This window comes from Ochotona curzoniae, unplaced genomic scaffold, assembly GCF_017591425.1.
Source record: "Ochotona curzoniae isolate NIBS_2020 unplaced genomic scaffold, NIBS_Ocur_1.0 contig_908, whole genome shotgun sequence".
NCBI classification, from domain to species: Eukaryota; Metazoa; Chordata; class Mammalia; order Lagomorpha; family Ochotonidae; genus Ochotona; species Ochotona curzoniae.
The window spans coordinates 6497610-6514758 of record NW_024466607.1 but is presented as its reverse complement, the minus strand read 5'-3'; the positions used below and the strand labels follow the sequence as shown (position 1 = coordinate 6514758).

Here is a 17149-nt window from a genome sequence, read left to right as displayed (position 1 = left end):
GTGCTGAGTGCTTGCTCTGTTTGGCAGAGTACAAACTGATATTATTTATCTGTATGTGATTGTGTGACATGACTGTCATCTCTATGTCCAACATTTGAATTTTGATGTTTTCTTTAGTATGCTGCTTTTTACTGATCAGAGAGCAGGATTACCTACTGAAGGATGCCTTTGATTGTTGCTGTCATTGGTAACCGCAGTGCCGCTGGATCTGTAACTGTGTGACCTTAGTGAGAGGTCGTTTGCACTCAGTACCGTTTCTTTCTCCTTTTCTGTTGCAGGTATCACCTAGCTCTGGAGAAGACACGGTCCCAGTCGGTCCTTCCCTCAGATGCTGACACCCGGTGAACAGCTGCTCTTGGTCCCAAGAAGGCGCAGTGTCTGTCCTCCTGAGTTAGATCTCTTTTCATATGAATCTTCTATTTCTACGTTTTTATTAAAAAAGAACTTTTGGAAAACATTTTGGATTACAACTGTTCATCCTCATCTATGCAAAGAAAGGAAAGCTGTTGCTGGATTTTGTGGAGGTATGTCTTTTTTTCTCCTATGAAATTTTCTCATTTGGGTGCACAGCAGTATAAAAAAATGAAACAACTGTGGCACTTTCTTTTCTAGAACTCAGTTCTCATTCATTCAAAAATTCCATATTCCATATCTCTTTATCCTGTTTGCTTTTTTCCCTAGCAACCATAACTAGTTCAATAAGAACTTTTTAAAATATTTAATTCATTTGAAAGATACAGTTTCAGAAAGTCTGGATAGAGTGATCTTGATTAGCTGGTTCACTCCTCAATGGCCAAGGCTAAGCTGGACCGAAGCTGCTTCCAGGTCTCCCGTGTGGATACAGGAACCCAGCACTTGGACCATTCTCTGAGCTTTTCCAAGCACGTTAACAGGGCGATGGACCAGAAGTGGATGTTAGTGAAGTCCCATGCTGCAACGCTGACCCCAGCGGCAGCTCTCTTGGTGTATGTAATGTCTGGTTTAGAAGGTGTGAGAGCAGATTTTGAACTAAAAATTCAGAGGCTTCAGTCCCAGTTGGTTTTTTTTTTTTTCTTCCTTGCTTTCCTTCCTTCCAAGATGTACATATTTATTACAAAGGCAGGGTGACATGGACAGGAAGATCTTCTCTTTGCTGATTCACTCTTCAGATGCTTTCAATAGTCATGGCTGTACTAAGCAGAGTGCAGAACCAGGAGTCCTGTGTGAGCAGCAGGAATCTAATTATTTGGATCATCATTTGCTACCTCACAGGTGCATTAGCAGGCTGCTGGATTGGAAGTGGAGGAGCCAGGGCGCTGACCATACTCTCTCATAAGGGATGGGATTGTCCCAAGCAGAAGCTTTATGCACTGTGCCACAATTCCCATTTTTCCGGTCTGAGTTTTGATACTATACTACCATGGTTTTAGAATTCAAATACATATTTTTTTCACATGTAAAATGGGCGTTTTGTTGGTTTCTATAGCTTTAAGGGTTGTAGAGAATCACATGAGAAATGGGAAACGTTTGGAAGGTTCTAGGCAGTGAGATGGTATGATTGGATTTATATTTTCACAGCACTCCTTCAGTTGCTGTGTTGGTAATGGCAGTGGACTGAGTAAGATCAAAAGCAGGAATATTGAGAAGGCGGCTACTACTGTAGTGAAAGTGAGAGAAGATGGCTGTGCTGGAAGGGAGCAGTGACCTAGTGACGCATGGCCATGATTATGGAGATACTCTTCAAGTAGGATCAAGAGGTGTTGCTGATATATGCTGTGGAAGTAAAGGAGGGGTTAAGATCAACAGCAGGGTTTTGGGCTGAGTTCCAGGAAGGATTCAGTTGCTACTTACTGGAGCAAGTTTGGAGGGGAAGAATAGAAACTCAGTCATGGGTGTATGTGGAAATGCCTGTTAGACTAATAGCTGTTGGCTTGGTGGTTGGGTTTATGAACATGGAGTTGAGGAAATAAAAATCTTGCAGAGGTAACCAGGAAACTAATGAGATCAGTATGGAAATGAATAGAAATGGAAGTAAGAAGAGGTTTAAGAACTTACCACCAGAGTTCAGAGGTCAGGGAGACAAGGAGGAGTTTGAAGGAGATTTGATAGCAGCAGCCAGCAAGGTAAGAGGGAATCCAGATTAGGAAGCATACTGAAGCCAAATGAGGGAAGTGTTTAAATGAATATGGAATGGGACTGGTCCTGTAACTCAGCAGGCTAATCCTCCACCCTATGGCATTGGTGTCCCATGTGGGTACTGGTTCATGTCTCAGCTACTCCACAGTCGAGCTCCGTACCTGTGGCCTGGGAAAGCAGTGAAGGATGGCCCAAGGCATTGAGCCCCTGCACTCATGTGAGAGATGAAGAATCTCCTGGCTCCCAGCTTTGGATCAGCTCAGCCCTGGCTGTTGTGGCCATTTTGAGAGTGAACCAGCAGCTGGAAGACCTTCTCTCTATGTCTCCTTTTCCATGTAAATCTACCTTTCAAATTAAAATAAGTAGCTCTTTAGAAAAAGAGAGTGATCAGTTGTGTCAGCTAATGCAGTTAAGATGAGGACTGTGCCCACACCTGCAATGCCAGTATCTCTTATGAGCACCAGTTCAAGTCCTGGCTCCTCCACTTCCTGCCCAGCTCCCTGCTAGTGCAGCTGGGAAAGGCAGTGCAAGGTGGCCTGAGTGCTTGGGCCCTGCTGCCCACGTGGGGGAGACGTGGATGGCTGCTTATGGGACTGTTGCCCCTAGTAGTTGAAGTCGGCAGACGCTTGAGCACCTTTTATAGGCAAGGAAGGGACTTGCTGGAGGCTGGCATTCTCAGTCATTTTTAGGGTCCCCGTTGAGATATCATTTCTGGCTCATTTTAAAAATCCTCTTGTGCCTAATGTAAATTTTAACTTTTTTTCATGTGTATTTTTGAGTAGGAACACACAAAATTGAAGCAATTCAAAGCTGGATAAATCTCCCTCAAACCTGATTCCTAGTCCCTAATTGTCCTTGGTGGAAATAAGCAGTGGCACTTTTGATATCTCCTAGATGTGTGTGTGTGTGTGTATGTGTGTATTACAAATGTATATATATTTAAATACCACTTGTTTTTAAAAGATTTGTTTATTTTTTACTGGCAAGTCATATATATATTATATATATATATATAGAGAGAGAGAGAGAGAGAGAAAGACAGAGGAAGGAAGATCTTCTGTCCAGTTATTTACCCCCCAAGTGACCGCAGTGGACAGATCTGAAGCCAATCTGAAGCCAGGAGCTTGGAGCTTCTTCCTGGTCTCCCACACGGGTGCAGGGTTCCATGGCTTTGGGCTGTTCTCAACTGCTTTCCCAGACCACAAACAGGGAGCTGGATGGCCGAACTGCCGGGATTAGAACCGGTGCCCATATAGGATCCTGGCGTGTTAAAAATGAGGACTTCAGCTGGTAGGCCATGGTGCAGGGCCCAATCTTGCCTTTCAAAAACTAAAATGGGGCCCCGCGCGGTGGCGCAAGTGGTTAAGGTCCTCGCCTTGCACGCCCCGGATCTCTCTCTCTCTCTCTCTCTCTTTCTCTTTCTCTTTCTCTTTCTCTCTCTCTCTGTGTGTGTAGTTGGATGGGAAGTGAAGCAGCTGGGATTTGAACCAGTGCCCATAGAGGATCCCAGTGCATGCAAGGTGAGGACTTTAGCATCCCAAGAGGTAATTCTACTGCAGTGCCAAACGCCTGCATGCCAATGATCTGTTTACTGCTTTTTAAACAGTGATATTTTAAATTACTTCAGAGATTTTAAATCAAAATTGGGACGTTCTTACCTGAAGTAGTAAGTATTTATTTAGTGTTTTTGTTGACCTTCACCCTTAATTTCTCAACAAGGAAAGTCATGTAAATCTTAGTCCCATAATAAACACATCTAGTTTCTTTTCTCCTTTAGATGACTACCTGTAAAAACAAAGGTGGTTGGAAAAGATAACTTGTTCAACTCTTAGTCTGAGCCTTTTCTAGGTTAGTGGAGTAAAGCGTTTTAAAATGATTTATTGTCTTTGGATTATAAAGGTAATAGAGAAAATGTAGGGATGATAGGCAAATATGAATCAAAGTTAAAATGCTTAATTTCAGTGATAACCAGTGATTTTGATGTACTCATGTATGTATATATACGGTGTAGACTGGTGCAGACATATATGTGTATTTATATATACGTGTTTGAATGTAACTGGATCGTAGTATAGTACTGTTATGTTGCCTGTTTTTTTCTTAGCAGTCTTAGAAGTATATCTTAAATTTAATTCACTTAATATTCATGAAGCTGGATTTGACAGATATAAGATTACTTCTATACACATTTAAACCACTTTTTTTTTTTTTTAAATTAGCTGAACTATTTTCATTTTATTTGCAAGGCAGAGCGACAGGGAGATGAGATACTCTACCTGCTGATTCTCTTCCCAAGCACCTGCAGCACCCAGGGCTGGGTCGTTGGAACTAGCTCTCCCATGTGGGTGGTGGGAACCCAGATCTTTGAACTGTCATTTGCTGTCAGTTAATATTGTGAATAATCCACCTTTTGCATTCGTGGAGCTGAATGTTTTTTCATCAGTTTCTTGTATAATTGCATCATATTACTACTTTGATTTAAGAAGAAATAATGAATTTTTTCTGCATAGAAATGTGTGTGTTTAGGTGTGTGTGATATTTTGTAAGATAGTTAATGAAACCATAAAAAAAAAAAACCCTATGCCTGTGAGTGAGAAAGTCTGAGTTTTTCATCAGATATATTCTGGGAACCGAGAAACATTTAGACAAAATGTGTGATAACTCAGGATTTGTAAGTTTTAACCCTTTTATTCTTTTTTTGGCCCCCATACCTGCTTGCAGGTGTTAGGATATTAGGACATAAGGAAAAGCTTATTTTTGGATTCTGAGTACCAAAAACACTTTGTTTTAAGAAGTTTCTCATTACATTTACAATGATCTACAGTGTTATACTTCTGTTATTTTTCTGTCTTCAAACCATTTAATATTGTGCTGAGACATGGAGGAAGGCTTTGAGAAAGTTTTTGTATTAGTGTTGCGAAATTGATCTCTGTTTAAAAGCAGAACAGTCACGGCTTTGTCAGCTGGTGGCTGTGTGACCTTTAGTATGTCACCCAGGCCTCGTTTTCCTCAGTAAATGTGACATAAAGCTAGCACCTGGCGGGATTGCTGGGAGGGTCAAATGAGTTAATGCATTAAGAGGAAATGGAAGCTACTACACAAATGTTAGGTGGTGCTAAAAAGAGAAGTCTGACTGAATGAGGAGTAATGGTTTCATGTTAACTTTTCTGTTCAATTACTCCTATTGTTTTTAATTAACTTAGTGATTTCCCTGTCAGTTACCACACTGAGCAGAAAACCAAGGGACAGGAACTTCTTCCGTACAAGTTAAGCTGGTTGCATGCAGGGGAATGAGAATACCCGGTACAGTGTTGGAGTGCCAATCTGCATGCCTTTTACAGGTGCCAGACATTTCCTTGAAGTAGTTCTTTGTTTTGTTTTGTTTTTGTTGTGTTTTGTGTTATTGAATTGGTCATCTAGTAGGTGTCTGCTTCATGATTTTTTTCCTTTGGCTTTTTTGAGTTTTGTATACTTACAACTTTCACTATATCATTCCATTTATTTAGCATATTTTATAGGTGTATAGTTCAAAATAGAATTTCTGTCATTAAAAATGCTCATGGGGTGGCTGTTATGACGGGTCAGATTAACCTGCAGCTTGGGCCGTCCACATTCCATATTGGAAGTGATTGATTCAGCTACCACCAACCTGGTACAGTGTATCTGGAAGGCAGCGGACCCTGGCTTCCTGCTCCCTGTGTGGGAGACCTGGCTCCTGGCTCCTGGCCGCTGCCTTTGGCCTGGCTCAGCCCTGACTGTTGCAGGTGTTTGGGGAGCGAAGCAGCAGATGGTACATTGCTTACTCTATCCCTTTCTAACACTGCCATTCAAATAATACGTAAATCCTAAAAGTGCTTACGTTATTGATGGTTTTAAAATTTTCATTATTTTGCCTTAAATTTTGATTTTTTTTTATATTTTAAAAAATAATTATTTTCCAAAGCAGAGATGCACACAGGGAGAGCTCTCTGCCTTTCATGATTCACTCTCCTAGGCCCACAACAACTGGGGCTGGGCCACGTGGGAGCATAGAGCCAGGAACTCAGTCCAGTTCTTGCACTTGAGTGCTTTCTCCCAGGATGGACAGTAAAAGAAAGCTGGAATTGGGAGCAGAGACAGGACTGTAACCCAGCAGGCATTCCAATATAGGATATGGGGATGACTTAATTACATCAAAGATCTGACCCTAATTTTTAATTTTAAACTACTATATACAAATCGTACACATTTATGTTTTACTTTGCTGCATGTATGTATTATGCAGTGTTGAGGGCAAGCACAGCTGTATCAACATTTATCATCCCTTTTTGCCGGAAACATTGAAGATCTTTTCCAGTTAAAAAATACACATAGGGCTTGGCATGGTAGCCGGCTAAAGTCCTCGCCTTGCCTGGACTGGGACCCCATATGGGTGTCAGTTCTAATCCTGGCAGCCCCACTTGCCATCGTGCTTGTGGGCTGGGAAAGCAGTTGGGAACGGCCCAAAGCCTTGGGAACCTGCTACCTGCGTAGGAAACCTGGAAGAGGCTCCTGGCTTCAGATCGGTGCAGCTCCAGCCATTGTGGCCACTTGGGGAGTGAATCAGTGGACAGAATATCTTCCTCTCTGTCTTTCCTCCTCTCTGTATATCTGACTTTCCAATAAAAAAAAAAGCTATTCTATAGACTACATACATTGGTGAGATCATGCAACACTAGATTTCTCTGCCTAGCTAGTTTCACTTAACATAATGACCTTGTTGGAAGTGATGGGATTTCATTCCTTTTGTGTGTGTATTCTCGTATGTGTGTGTGATATTTTCTTTGTAGCCAGTTGTCCCTTCTTGATAGTTGTGAATACTGCCACAGTAAATGTGAAAGTGCAGATGTCTTCTCAATAGGTTCTATAAAATACCTGGCAATGGGATTGTTGGGTCAAATAGTGGTTCTGTTTTTAATTTAAAGATAACTTTACTTATTTGAGAGGATTACAGAGAGGAAAGGGAAGGGAAATGAAGGAGGAACGAGAAAGAAGAAAGGGTATCCAGTGTAGTTTCAGGAATAAGTACTTGAGTCTTCACCAGTGCACCCGGAACTGGCAGTGGCAGGAAAGCTGGAGTCATGGTTGAATCAGGGAGCTGAACTCAGATACTTCAGTGTGGTGTCCAGACGTCTTCCCTGCTATGCTTCACTCCCACTGTCTTTGATTTTTTAAATGAGTTCCATATTGCTTTGCACATTGGCTGTGCCAATTTATGTTTCCAGTAAGGTACAAGGCTTCTCTTTTTTCCGCATCCTCTTTGGTTCTTGTTATCTTTTCTTGATAACAGCCAGTCTTAACTGGAATGAGTTGATATCTCATTGTGGTTTGTATTTGCATTTGCTTGATCAGTGATATTAGGCATTTTTTCATGTACCTATTAACCATTTGGAGGTGTGCCTTTGAAACATTTATTCTGTTCCTGTGCTTAAAACAAACAACAACAACAAAAGGAAAGTTGGTGTGCATGTTGTGCCTGTCGCCCACGAGAGACCCTGTTCTGGGGGCTTTGCCTTCAGCCCTCACCGTGACTTCATGAGGAAGTTGCAAGCGAGCAGCTCACCTGTGGGGTCCGTGCTGCAGCACCTCGGGACGGTTGCTTCAGGGAGGAGCTCAAGCTTGTGACGGTTGTTCTTCACAGATTAATTTTTGTAAAAGATTAATCTCTGTATGCCCTCAGGAGAGTTATTGTAAATTTAATCTTTGATTATCTTTATGTGTAGATAAAGTTCTTAGGAGTGTGCTTTGGTCTAGCTCTATGTTAGAAAAATTTGGAATAGTTGCTTACGCACGCTGGTTTTATTTCAAAAGTTCTCTGTTTCGTCAATCCTAAGACTTAATTTTTGCATTTTGATGTTTTGAAATTGTGTATATTTAATTTAGTTGCATTGAATATAGTTCCCCTTAAAATGCTGTCCTTAAAAATGTCTTTTAATCAGTTTGATGAAGCCTAGAATTAGGAAACAGTAATGTAAGTCCATTTGACTTCATGTTTGAGCTAACGTCCACTGGTGAGCTCATCCTGGTGGGCCTGGGTGTGCTTGGTGTGCTCATCCTGGTGGGCCTGGGTGTGCTTGGTGTGCTCATCCTGGTGGCCCTGGGTGTGCTTGGTGTGCTCATCCTGGTGGGCCTGGGTGTGCTTGGTGTGCTCATCCTGGTGGGCCTGGGTGTGCTTGGTGTGCTCAGTGCTGGTGGGCCTGGGTGTGCTTGGTGTGCTCATCCTGGTGGGCCTGGGTGTGCTTGGTGTGCTCATCCTGGTGGGCCTGGGTGTGCTTGGTGTGCTCATCCTGGTGGGCCTGGGTGTGCTTGGTGTGCTCATCCTGGTGGCCCTGGGTGTGCTTGGTGTGCTCAGTGCTGGTGGCCCTGGGTGTGCTTGGTGAGCTCATCCTGGTGGGCCTGGGTGTGCTTGGTGTGCTCAGTGCTGGTGGGCCTGGGTGTGCTTGGTGTGCTCATCCTGGTGGGCCTGGGTGTGCTTGGTGAGCTCATCCTGGTGGGCCTGGGTGTGCTTGGTGTGCTCATCCTGGTGGCCCTGGGTGTGCTTGGTGAGCTCATCCTGGTGGGCCTGGGTGTGCTTGGTGTGCTCATCCTGGTGGGCCTGGGTGTGCTTGGTGTGCTCAGTGCTGGTGGCCCTGGGTGTGCTTGGTGTGCTCATCCTGGTGGGCCTGGGTGTGCTTGGTGAGCTCATCCTGGTGGGCCTGGGTGTGCTTGGTGTGCTCAGTGCTGGTGGCCCTGGGTGTGCTTGGTGTGCTCAGTGCTGGTGGCCCTGGGTGTGCTTGGTGAGCTCATCCTGGTAGGCCTGGGTGTGCTTGGTGAGCTCATCCTGGTGGGCCTGGGTGTGCTTGGTGTGCTCAGTGCTGGTGGCTCGGTTACTAGGCGCCTTGTGACAATTGCCCTTCTACAGGCTCTGTGCACACGTTCTTTTTAGACTTCTCTGAGTGTCCTGGTGAGTGACACAAGTCCCCAATCTACATGTTTAGCTAATTTGGTGAATTGGGTAATTGAGGGGAACGTAAGAAGATAATTTTAAGTGACAAACAGGCTAGAATAAAAACGACAAAATGCAAGATCAGTTAATCATCATCTTTTTTTTTTGAAAGTCAGATACACAAAGAGGAGAGACAGAAGATGATCCTCCGTCCGATGATTCACTCACCAAGTGGCTGCAATGGCCAGAGCTGAGCTGAGCTGATCTGCAGCCAGGAGCCTCCTCTGGGTCTCCCACACGGGTTCAGGGTCCAAAGGCTTTGGGCTGTCCTCAGCCCACAAGCAGGGAGCTGGAAGGGAGGTAGGGCCACTGGGAACTGAACTGGTGCCCATATGGGATCCTGGTGCATGCAAGGTGAGGACTTTAGCTACTAGGCTGCTGTTCTGGGCCCAGGGAAATTTTATTATTCTAAATATTTATCACTAATATTTCTTTTTAAAATTTTATTGTTGTTTATTTATTTATTTGTATTGGGAAGGCAGATATACAGAAAGGAGGAGAAACAGGAAGATACTGCATCTGCTGATTCACTTCCAAGTGGCCACAATGGCTAGAGCTGCAGCGATCCAAAGCCAGGAGCCTGGAGCCTCTTCCTAGTCTCCCATGCAGGTGCAGGGTCCCAAGGCTTTGGCCGTTCTCAACTGCTTTCCCAGGTCACAAGCAGGGAGCCGAATGGGAAGCATGCAAGGCGAGGACTTTAACTGCTAGGCTACCATACGGGGCCCACCATTAATATTTCTAACAACTGTATTTTGAAATTACTAGATTTATAGGAAGTTGCAAAAATAAGTCCTAGCATCCCTTAATCCCCTCTTCAGTTTCCTCTGTTAATGTAGTATAATATCAAAAGCAGGAAATTGATGATAGTGTAATGTTGTTAATTAGAGACTTCAGGCAGTTTCCACCCATTTTTACATGTATTTCCTTTTGTGTGCTTAGTTCTGTGCAGCTTGAACTTATGCAAGGATTTGTGTAGCTGTCCACACCACCACTTTGTATATGTGTGTTTAGTTTCATTTACTTTGGTCTCGTGTAGAATTTGTGTAATCAACCTCACTACCAGGAATTGGAACAGTTCTTTTAGCATGAAGGAACTGTTTTTTACAACCTCTTTGTGGTTGTTCCTACCTACCCCTTTGCTTGTCCCTCTTCCCTGGCAACCAATAATTATCCCTTATCTCTGCATTTTCATTTGAGGATGCTGTATAAATGGATATGTATGGATCTTTTGATATTGCTCAGCATATTTCCCCAGAGATTAGTCCATGTTGTTGCACATACCTGCCTGGCTTAATGCCGTGTCCTGGCTCTTGCTCATGTCAATGTGTGCTGTGGACTGGCTCAGCTTAGCCCACCCCCAGATCTGGTCCACACATATGTTGATGGACGCTGCAGCCCAGCCTGGCCCAGCCTGCCGCTGCCTGCCCCTGCCTGGCCCTGCCTGGCCCTGCCTGCCCCTGCCGGTCCTTAACCATGACTCATGTGCTCACCAGCAGAGGTTGCAGCCTAGTAAGGGAATTGCTTAAGTTACCCTGCAATGCCTGTTCCCAACCCTGATCTTAGAAGTGCCAGCATGTGGGACATGGCCAGCCCCCAGTACTAGCACTCAATATGGCTATTGTGGCCTAGCCTAACTGGTGTATTTTGGCTCTTGCTAGTGAGTGCTACAGCCTAGCCCAGACTGGTCCACCTTTAGACCCAGCTTTCATGTCATCTGTTGAGTTCCATGACCTAGCCAGGCCTGTCCCATGGGTGCTGGAGCTTAAGTCTTGTGGCCCACACCCAGAACTAGGGCACACACACACCAGTGGGTACTTCAGCTTTACCCAACCTGGTCTGCAGATAGCTCCAGCTCTTGCATTTACCCGTTTGAGCTACAGTCTGATAGGAGAGTCCCCAAAGTTCCCCTACCAGGCAGTTCCCACCCTGGATCTTGCATCTGCTGGTGGATGCTTTGACCTAACCTGGCATAACCCACCTTCATTTCTAGCTCTTGCTGGTAGGTGTTGCAGGCTAGCTCAGCTGAGCACCGCCCTGTCTGGTGCTCTCGTGTGTCAGTGGGTGCTGTTTCCTGGTTCAGCTCATACAAATGCTGATGAATGCTGCAGCTCTGCTAGCCTGGCCTGTCCCTAGCCCTGGCTCTTGTGCTTCCCAGTGGCAGCTGCAATCTAGTGGGGGAGTTCCCCAAGTTCTTCTGCTAGGCCGGCTACTAGTTCTAGATCTTATGCATGCTAGTTGGTGCCACAGCCTTGCTTGGCATGATCTGCCTTCAGTCCCAGCCTTTGCCTGTGCCAGTGGGTGGTTCAGCCTGGCCCAGCCCAGCGCTCTTCCAGCCCTGACGTGCTCATCTCTGCCCTGGCATTTATGGGCGGGTACTGTGGCCTAACCCGACTGGTCATGCCCCCAGCCCCAGCTTTTGTGTGTGTTGCTGGGAGCAGTTGGTGCTCTTTAGCCCAGCCCAGATCTCCCGCGTGGGCAAGTGCCCTCTAGTTTCTCTTCTAAATCATCTGGTCTCAACTCCCTTACCTAGGCATGAGTGCAGCGGCCCAGTCCATGGAAGACCCCAGAAGTCATCCCTATCTTGTCAGACATACCCTCAGCCATTCCCACATGTCCCCAGACTTCCTCCCCTAAGCAATTGGCAGCCCACTCTCACTTTGGGGCCAGGGTGGTGTGTCCCAGCCTGATGTTCCCTGCCTTTCCCTAATATGTTTAAAATAAAAACAGAGGGCCCGGCGCGGTGGCCTAGTGGCTAAAGTCATTGCCTTGAACGCGCTGGGATTCCATATGGGTGTCGGTTCTAATCCCAGCGGCCCCACCTCCCATCCAGCTCCCTGCTTGTGGCCTTGGAAAGCAGTTGAGGACGGCCCAAAGCCTTGGGACCCTGCACCTGTGTGGGGGACCTGGAAGAGCTCCTGCCTCCCGGCTTCGGATTGGCGCAGCACCAGCCATCGCAGTCACTTGGGGAGTGAATCATCGGACAGAAGATCTTGCTCTCTGTCTCTCCTCCTCTCTGTATATCTGACTTTCCAACAAAAATAAATAAATCTTAAAAAGCAAAAACAGAATAGGCAGCTATGCTAGCACGCTGGTATAGTTAACACAAATTTGGCGTTATCCAGGCCCAGAGTGCCTGCTTGTTTCCCAGAGCAGTGTAACGTTTGAGTGGGTGCAAGGCAACCCAGGCAGTTGCCTACAATTGCAGTTTCATTGTTTTCTAACATTTTTTTATCGTATAAGAAATGGTAGATGCCAACAATTTAAGCAAAATGTATGGAAGAGAAATATAAATGAACATTTCTTGCACTGGCATGTTTGGTAGACTATACAAGTTCAGAGAATAAAATCGGTAATAGGTTGTTTATTTTGGAAGGCTTTTGATGACCTTGTTTAAGGAGACTAATAACTTTGCAGGTGAGGTAGATTTGTTGATATTTGTGGTGAGGCATTTGTCCATTTTGGAATCTGAGGAACCAGCATTTCATTATATTTACATCATTCTAAAATGTTCTTTGTTACTAGTTAATCATTCCTGATGTTGCAGCTTAATGTGTGTAATAACATCTTAAGTTTTTCATTCATTTGCCTTTTAATTTTGTCAAAGATTACAGTAGCCATTGTTTTTTTGTCTTAGAATTGTTGAAGCGCTATTGAGAACTGTTAGCTTAACCATCACAGTAGGCAGTTTCTCTAAGCAACCATATCCATACTGATGCTTTCGAATAGTCGCTGTGAAATAGCATGGGGTTTTTTCAGGCCAAGGAAACTATCCAAGCATTTTGTGAATTCAGCTGAGACTTGACCTTGCCAGAATTCATTGGGATGTCTTTTCTCTTTTGTGTCATGGAAGAGGATTTTCATCCAAACATTGCCCCGGTTTCTTTCCCTTTTCTCACTGACCTTTTCATTTATTTATTTATTTATTTATTTATTTATTTATTTCCAGAGATTTTAATTTCTTTAGTTTTTTTTTTTTTTTTGTAGACCTGTTTTCAGTGCTTTTTCATGAGATAACTTGAGCGTGTGGTTAGATTTTAAGACAAATTGGGAATTTGTCTTTGCTTTGGGACTTAACAGTAAGATACTAAAGATAGTGATTCTGTTACAAAAAAGGAATCAAACAATTAGATTTAGTTTTGATTACTCAGGGAAATTTAAATTTTTGATAGTTTTGGGCCTGGTACAATAGCCTAGTTGGCTCAAGTCCTCAGCTTGCATGTGCTGGGATCCCATATGGGTGCTGATTCATGTCCTGGCTGTTCCACTTCCATTCCAGCTCCCTGCTTGTGGCCTGGGAAAGCAGTAGAGGACGGCCCAAGGCCTTGGGACCCTGCACCCCGTGGGAGACCTGGAGGAAGTCCCTGGCTCCTGGCTTTGGATCGGCTCACTTCCAGATCTGACCACTAGGGTAGTGAGCCAGCAGAATCTTTGTTTCTCCTACTGTGTAAATCTGATGTTCCAACAATAGCAAAAAAAATATTTTAAAAAAATTAAATTTTGATAGTTTTATATGAAGAAACCTTCAAGAAGACCTACTGGAAATTTCGTTGTTAGTGCTAAAGGGACCTTGGTAAAGGAGACTCAACATAGTGGTGATAATGGGAGTTAAATATTTTGATTGCTGGCAAGTGATTCTGACTTAGGTATTTGGGCCATATTTAATTATGCTTGAATATAACTCAGGTTTAAAACTGTGCAGCACATTTTTATTGAGCTACATGGTTATTGGTGACACAGTATAAAACAGAATTGATGGGGCCCAGTGGCGTGGCCTAGCAGCTAAAGTCCTCGCCTTGAACGTGCTGGGATCCCATGTGGGCACCGGTTCTAGTCCTGGCAGCTCCACTTCCCATCCAGCTCCCTGCTCTTGGCCTGGGAAAGCAGCCGAGGACAGCCCAAAGCTTTGGGACCCTGTACCCGCGTGGGAGACCTGGAAGAAGTTCCTGGGTCCTGGCTTCGAACCAGCATAGCATCAGCTGTTGCGCTCACTTGGGGAGTGAATCATCGGACGGAGGATCTTCCTCTCTGTCTCTCCTCCTCTCTGTATGTCTGACTTTCCAATAAATAAATAAATCTTAAAAAAAATACTTATCGGGCCCGGCGCGGTGGCGCAAGTGGTTAAAGGTCCTCGCCTTGCACGCCCGGGATCCCATATGGGCGCTGGTTCTAATCCCGGCAGCCCCGCTTCCCTTCCAGCTCCCTGCCTGTGGCCTGGGAAAGCAGTCGAGGACAGCCCAAAGCTTTGGGACCCTGCACCCGCGTGGGAGACCCGGAAGAGGCTCCTGGCTTCGGATCAGCATAGTATCGGCCTGTTGCGCTCACTTGGGGAGTGAATCATCGGACGGAAGATCTTCCTCTCTGTCTCTCCTCTCTGTATATCCGCCTTTCCAATGAAAAAATAATAAAAATAAATCTTAAAAAAAAATACTTATCTAATTAATTTGCTTCTGCGGTAATGGCTATTGGGTTATTTTCCAGGGAGATGTCTAATTTAGTACATTTTAACTCTCCGTTATACTTGGTGAATGATTTTTAGAATTAATTACCTTTGAATAAAAAGTTGCAGGTTTACACTTGAAGTTACTTTAAAGATATAAAACTGTAGTGTTTTCATGCATTCTACTTTTCATTTTTAAAAGATTTTAAAAATTATTTGAAAAGCAAAATTATGAAGAGGAGGAGAGACAGATCTTCCATCTGCTGGTTCGTTTCTGAAGTGGTCTCAGTGACCAGAACCGAGCTGATCCAAAGGCAGCCACTTCTTCCAGGTCTGCCATGTGGGACAGGAATCCAAGGCCTTGAGACGTCCTCTGCTGCTTTCCTAAGCCAGAAGCAGGGCATGAAGTAGAAGTGAAGAGCTGGGATGCCGGTGCTGCAGGCGGAGACCTGATCTATCACACGCAGTGCTGGCTCCCATCTGCTTGGTTTGCATTTCATATTGCTTTAAGGTTAAGATGAATGCAGTGTCTTCCTGCCTCAGTCTTTGATAGTGTAGTGCCTCTTTAAGCAGTGACAAGTCTTTAATGATTGTAGCTTTTAAGAACAGATTTAATTATTTTTTTAAAATTTGAAACACAGATTTATAGAGAGAGGAGAGACAGAAAGATCTTTCATTTATTGGTTCACTCCCCAAATGGCCACAATGTCTGGAACTGTGCTGGTCTGAAACTGGGAGGCTGGAGCTTCTTCTAGGTCTTCCCTATGGATGCAGAGGCCCGAGGACTTGAGCCATTTTTTGCTTCTGTCCCTGGCCATAAGCAGGGGGCTGGTAGAACAGCTAAAACTTGAACCAGCACTCATGGAATGCCAACACATCAGGTTGAGGCTTAATGTAATGTGCTGTGGTGCCAGCCCCAATTGTAGTTTTTCTTGATTATATTTTTTTAAAGATGAGAAAATGTTGAAAAATAATGGAGAAGAATTGCCTTCCTTCTATTAGGAGATGAGGACTGTTTGTTCATTTGTAGAAGACATCCGTGTTCTCATTCTGGATTCTGTTTCTGTAAGTTTCTGCCTTAGTGTCTTAGTTTATGTTTCTTTGTGTTTGTTTCAGTTTCTCCTGAAAGGATTCCTGTGTTCCTTTGAAGTACCTGAAGAGCAGTGAAGGCAAGTACCCAGTTCTTCACCAGTCCGTGGGATTAATCAGGCTCATGATAAGATCCGGATATTTTGGTTACCAGCCTGTCAGAAAGCCAGAAAGTTGAGTTGTCATGACAGCAAGTTCAACTGCAGCTTGTGACTTGCGCATCCCTTGTTGGAGTGTTGATTCCAGTCTGACTGCTCAGCTTCTGATCTGACTCCCTGCTGGTGTCCTTGGGAAGGCAATGGAAGAGGCCTGTGGCCTTGGACCCTGCTCCCTTGTGGAAGACCCTGGAGCAGCTCCTGGCTCCCAGCTTTGGCCATTGCAGCCTTTTGGGGAGTTGACTAGCAGTTGGAAGGTCTCACACTCTTTCTCTCTATAGCTGTGACTTCCAAGTAAAAGAAATAGATCTTTGAAAACAGTGCCCCAAAATTGGGAAGAAAAGCTGAAGGGAAAAAACACAATTTGGAGTAGTTTTATAAAACAGTCTCCTAAATATTTGACAGATTTAAAAACTAATTTTTTTAACTTATTTCTGATACTGATTCAGAATAGCTGTTTCCTGGACATAAACTAGTAATTAGCATATTATGTCTTTAGCAAAACTTGTGGAGAAATGTGACAATTTAAGGAAAGATTGAGAAAGCCTCTTCTATATGTAGCTACTTCTGTGTCTTTCACATTTTATCCTCCTCCCCGCTTCCCATAGTCTTTGCATTATTTGCTGTTATTTATTTTATTTATTTGAGATGCAGACTGACCGAGATCAGTCTTTCATCCACTGGTTTACTCCCCAAAAGCTGTGAACAGCCTGGCCTGAGCCCGGTCAAAGCCAGAAACCAGAAACTCATCCTGGCCTCCTCGCTGGATGCCTGGACTGTAACCGTGCGAGCTGTCCCTGCTGCCCGCCCCGTGTGCGCGAGATGGAGCCCAGAGCAGCTTGAAGCAGGCACTCGGATGGCACGCAGGCCGCCCACACGCTGCGCTCCAGGCCTGCCTCATTTTCTCTTCTCCCTTTTTGTTTCCTTGCTTCCTTTTTTTCTGACTTCTAATCAGCTCGTAGGAACTTTTTACTTTTATTGAAACTGAATGAGTAGGAAAAGGAGCCAGCATTCCCTTTTTATCATATTACTATTGGCTTTGCACTTGAACCTGTTTGAGTTAAATGAGGCACATCTAAATAAATGAGGGCACTTCAAAAAGTTTATGGAAAATAGAATTAAAAGATTAAGATTAAAATACAAATTTTATTTTCAACACATTTTATAAGCAATAATATCATCCATTTAGTTCATTTATTAAAGAACAGATTTCTGGGAATTTAACATTATCAATGATCTTTTTTTTTTTTTAAACATTGGTTGAAGAAAAATAAGTGCCCTTTGCAAACTTTTTTAAAAATTAGCCTGTTTATTTTGATATTTTTAAAAAAATTTATTTACTTATTATTG

At 44.1% G+C, this 17149-nt stretch overlaps 1 protein-coding gene across 1 annotated transcript in view; it reads left to right on the top strand.

The window, feature by feature from the left end:
• Positions 1-17149, top strand: part of TMCC1 (transmembrane and coiled-coil domain family 1) — a 130908-nt gene that overhangs the window by 15735 nt on the left and 98024 nt on the right. Inside the window, exons 2-3 of the mRNA XM_040995240.1 lie at positions 279-524; positions 15672-15724. The gene's annotated coding sequence lies outside the window, so the exon portion shown is untranslated. The remainder of the gene's footprint in view (positions 1-278; positions 525-15671; positions 15725-17149) is intronic.